The 5,560-nt window shown below is 31.4% G+C and overlaps 1 long non-coding RNA gene across 1 annotated transcript; it reads right to left on the bottom strand.

Moving 5' to 3' along the window:
• Positions 1-356: 356 nt before the first annotated feature.
• On the bottom strand, positions 357-3,540 carry LOC146729016 (uncharacterized). The gene is made up of 3 exons (XR_014928278.1): positions 3,465-3,540; positions 3,291-3,316; positions 357-632 (listed from the first exon to the last, which is right to left on the bottom strand). It is a non-coding gene; the product is annotated as an uncharacterized LOC146729016 (long non-coding RNA).
• Positions 3,541-5,560: the final 2,020 nt, after the last annotated feature.

Here is a 5,560-nt window from a genome sequence, read left to right as displayed (position 1 = left end):
AATAGAATAGAATAGAATAGAATAGAATAGAAAATTAGAATAGTTTGGAATTAGATTAGATTAGATTAGATTAGATTAGATTAGATTAGATTAGATTAGATTAGATTAGATTAGAATAGAATAGAAACGATTATACTTGAGTATTTTAGCATAGTAAACCATACAAGACAGTGGAGTGCATCTTAACCATCTATACCAGTACGTGGTGAGAAAATGCAACCAAGTTGAACACTGTCTATTGTGTGGTTACCATACATTCATTGTGCTGCGGTCGGTTGAGGTTAAAATGAGCCATGCTCAGTCACTCGCTACAAAAACACTAATAAATAAACATGGCATGAATGCTGATATAGTCTGAATAGAAGATTTAATTAGGTATATGTCAGTAAAGAGAATGTAGCAATTTATGGTTTTCTCTTGTCAGCACTCTGTGCTTTAGTTGTACTGTGATTGTAACCTTTGACTTTTGATGAGGGCACTTTGTTTCCAATCTACTGTGGATTCCAGTGATGGCAAATGCATGCATCCTGAGTTTTCTTTCATTTTTTTTTTCCATTCTCACTACTGCATGCAAAGGGTGCATACCACACGCTGGTCAGTCATTGTGAACGGCCCTGATTAACAAGCGTCACCTGCAACAGAATGTACGTGGGATGAATTCATGAAAAGTTGTTTACGTTCGGTTCTAAGTCATTTAAGTTTAAAGGTGCCGGGAACACTGGTAGCATAATTATCACACGAAACTGTCTTCACAAATATCTTTTGATATAATGGGAAAATGGTCACACAGCCCTGTCACGTAGTTCCTAACACGGAATACGGTACTACGGCAAAATGCAATTCATGAACCTATTGAACTAGAACATAAAAAGAAACACTAAAAAAATACCAATGTATTTTTAGTTCATGAATTCTAATTAATTCAATTGATTTCCAATTTGGGTTAGTTTTGCACCACCCAAAAATAAAACAATATAAAATATAAATTTGATTTGTAAAATCAATGCAGGCTTAAATTTTTTTTAATTTGTATTTTTTAAATTGACCTGTATTGTAATTTTAATTTTTTCTTCCTGAAAATTTTGCCCCCCCCCCCCAATAAAAGCTGTGATGAGCCTCAGCAAACAGTCTATTGGTTTCCCGCTTTTATGTATTATTTTATATTTTTATTAAATTCTGGACCAAATGGGCATAATTTTCTATTGACTTCAAGTCTTGATTACAATTATCAAATAGTTATGTGGGTGTAAAATCTGTAAATGTTGACCAAAGTTGACATGCATTTTTTATTTCTAAGACTAGAATTATTCACTTGAATACCTCCCAGAATTAACATGAAGATTCATGAGACCAGCCCATATATGGAGGTCAGTCCATATATAGAGTTGTTCATTTAAATTTAATCTGACAATGAATTTCTAAATTTTTTTTTTAATGTTTTTGTGCCAGGTGACAGTTCTGGACTGTTGTCTCTCCCGACTTTTTTTTTGTAAGTACAAGTGCTGACACAGTGCATTTTGCCACATAAGTCATATTCATGTTTGGGACTACATGACAGGGCTGTGTGGCCATCTCCCTATCAAATGGCAATTTGTAATGCGCTATCCTGGGGTCAACCAGGCTCGGTCGAACACAAGCACCTGCAGACCTTAACCAAGCTTCCCCCAAAGTTGCATTCATTATTAGTGAATGAATCTCGGCCAGTGGAATTGGTCTTACCATTGAGTCTGTGGCACACTCACCCAGGGTATACACTAATCTTCAATGAATTTCTACACTTTGATGCGAACTTTAGAGACAAGTGAAATTTACATAACAAACACACAAACAAACAAACAGGTGAATTGTTGTATTTTCCAATGCAATAGAAAATTAAAAGGATACACTTGGTTTGTTTTTATTGTGCCGTATTTAATTAATTTTAAGACTTCCTTCCAAATTCAAGCGACTCTCAGAAAAAGTAGATATTTCATTTGACACAAATTTTTGCATGAAGAAAAACAAACAAGTATCACTGGTCAAGAAACTATTATTTAAAAAAAAGCAAAATAGAAAAAAAAAACTAAAAGCTAAGAATAAAAAAAGAGCTCAAACATATAAAGGCATCAATACATGATTGGAAGAACAGTTAGAGTGAATGGGGTGGTAGCTATGAGAGAGGTACCATATTTAATGTATTAGAGGCGCATCTTTAATAAAAGAGCATATACCGATAAATCGAAATTTGCATTTATTGTATACAAAAATCATTAAAATGTTACTTATTATCACCATAGAAACACCTCTAATAATAATAATAATGATGCCTTTATTGAAATCATGCCCTATAAATTTTCAAATACATTCAAAATGGCAAGACAAAATACAAATGAAGACAAAATGAAAGCATAATAAAATTAAAATAAAAAAGAAGGTAAGTGTATGCACAGTATGGATTACAGTAATTACCGGTAGCAACAGATAGAAAGATTATGAACATACAAAACTAAAAAAAAAGGAAAATATGGTGCTTGGATTCAGTCAGAGTAGTATATAATAGGAATAGAACACAATGTTGTAATATATGGAAGTTGACGTCAATGCAACAATATTCCCTACTGTAGGGAAATAAGGACTGTAGAAATTCTATCTTTCTAATCATTACTTAACTTCTTTTTTTTTTTTCCATTTTTTGTTTCTCTCTCTTTTTTTTTTATACCTGTGGGGTATTGAGACAATGTAACTGTGAATGATTTGATGTCAGTGCTCAATTAAACTCGATCTAATCTGATGTAAAATTGATTTCTGCTGGTTGCGCAATATATTTAACATGGTGTATAATTATCGCTATTTTCATGTACTAAATTTAAATATATGGAAATGAACCTCGATTATTGTTAGTGGTGACCCCTCACACAGCTTGTGTATGGTCTTAAAAATGACACCCCCCCTTTTGATTCACACAAAATGTAAGCCCAAATGAGGCTTCCTATGCAGTTCATAATATGATCCCTTTCCATGCAGTTTATAAGCCCTAATCATTTCCCCCTCCCCCTCCCCTCCCCACAGCCCCCAAGCCCTTGTAACTATACATAACATTCCAATCAAATTCTGACCAACTCTGCAGCGTCATTCTTTTTTACGAGCATTCTTAAACAAGGCTCAGGTACGTGCTTTTTAACTGAAAACCATGAAAACAAAATAAGGAATAACTACTGCAGATGAAGTATAATTTGTGATTTTATGAATTAATTTATCAAAAGTAAGACACACCTGTAATTTACCCATAAAAAAAAAAAGTTACACGTTACCTTTAATATTGATTAAAAACTGTCACCTGGAAAAAAAATAAAATAAAAAAAATATAAATGTCAGATAGCGTTATTGATACATGGTTTGAGCAACAATCCTACGGGGGTCGTCAGCATCTGAGCCGTGGTCGGGGAATTATTCATAACGTATGAATGTTATACGTAGTTACGCACCTCATCTATAATATTTTTTGATATTCCCTAACTACCTTTTGGTCACAGCTGGTAATTTTTGTTTTCATTTGCAGATAACTGTGTATATCATGCAGGCAACTCATGACAGGTACCTGGAGAACTTCAACCAATCAGGTGCATGTGTGTTTGCATAACAAAGCTAATTAACATAAAAAAGATCTTTTCGTTACCAGATGACAGAATACTACAACTCACAGCTTAGCTCATTGTGGCAGTTTTTACAAGATTAAAGTATAATCCTATTGAATCTGTTTTCAAATAAAAGGTTTTTTTGTGGTCAGTTTCCATGGAAAAAATCATGAAAACATTTAGACTTAGCATGAACTATTATGTTTAATGATTGTTCATATATGTAGAGAATGCATAAATCACCTACAAGTTGTTGAACATGGCAACCGTTCATTAGTATTATAAGTATTGTATTACTAACATTTTATTGATGTCAATCAAAGGGAATTATCTCTAAGAATGCATGAATATTATTACACCAAATCATGATTCTTAGGATCATACAAATATACAGGTATGATTTTTAGCGGCACTTATAATTCCTTTCTGTCTGTGAGTTGTTGATTCCAAGATGGTATAAAGTGGTGAATCACAGCATCTGTTCTGTTGAATTTAATACTGTTAGAAAATGTGACAAATTGTGTTTTATTTTTATTTCTTTGAACCCCCAAATCAACTTTTGTTACTCCTTTCCTTTTTTTTTTTTATTTTTAAAAATTTTGATGAAGATTTTTAAATGATGGGCCGTCAAAGAGTTGAATGCAAAAAATTGTTTTCACTTGCCAATGCAAAAATACGGAAGCCTTGTTTGGATGTTTTTCTCTATTTCACTTGACTGATCACTTTAATGGTAACATTTCTGAAACACTGTCAACAAATCGACAAAATGCTACTAAAAAACAAATTAACTATGGTGCTGAATTTTTTCTTTAGTCATGATGAGTGGGAACACAGCGGCGATTCCCTGAAAACAGTGGGAAATCATGAGTTTTCAGAATACCTGCTTTTTTGGGATATAATTACTACATTCCGACAGAGCAATTGTCTGAATATGATGAATGGGACTAATGAGTTGGCATTGATAATGGTTGAATGAGTGGAAACCATTGGGTTTCAATTTCAAGTTTATTAGGATCATTTAGATAGACGTAAAAAAGACATTAACGCTGAAAAGTTCACAGGGTTGTAAAAAATGTTCTTCTTTTGTTGCATCTGTGCGTGGGAATTTATTTCGTATGCTTTAAACCTCCAGGCTTGGTTTCGTGAAATTGAATGGGAAACTAATTTTAAGTCCAGTTTCTCTTTAAAAAAATTACTTTACATTATTAAAAGCACACTGGTGAAACACGTCAAAAACTGAATCCCAAATGATTAACAGACTTGTTTTGTTTACAGAAGTGTATTGTACTTTTAATGCACTTTATTTTCACTTGGAATTTTGTTTTTCTATATTCTCGATTGATAGTTCAGTGAAAATAAAATCCAATGAATATACATTTTTTTCTATATATTACATTCAACTCATCAAAAAAAGCCATAAAGTATTTTCAGCTAAAATTTATTCCAGGTAAAATAAATTATTTGAGTAATGCTGAGGTTTGGTTTTAATAGACAGAATTAAATGCACAGGGTTCAGTTCCAGGTGCCAATATTATCAGTATTCAGAATATCAGAACTTGATTAAATATTACTCTATTATCTTATTATGACCCCAACATTGAATACAAAGTTCACTGTTATACAATAAATAAATAAATAAATAAATAAATAAATAAATAAATAAATAAATAAATAAATAAATAAATAAATAAATAAATAAATAAATAAATAAATAAATAAATAAATAAATAAATAAATAAATAAATAAATAAATAAATAAATAAATAAATAAATAAATAAATAAACATTTAATTAATTAATTAATTGATTAATAAAATTGGAAAATAAAGGAAAAATGTGACAATTCTTCAAATGAATTTTATCTGAAATGTGCATGACTTAAAACACATTGTGTTGTTGCTTGCTGCCATATTGTTCAAATCAATTTGAATGTAACAGTAAAATGA

The sequence above is a fragment of the Saccoglossus kowalevskii genome, chromosome 22 (assembly GCF_978046115.1).
Source record: "Saccoglossus kowalevskii chromosome 22, keSacKowa6.1, whole genome shotgun sequence".
Taxonomy (NCBI): domain Eukaryota; kingdom Metazoa; phylum Hemichordata; class Enteropneusta; family Harrimaniidae; genus Saccoglossus; species Saccoglossus kowalevskii.
This window is presented reverse-complemented; position numbering and strand designations above follow the sequence as displayed.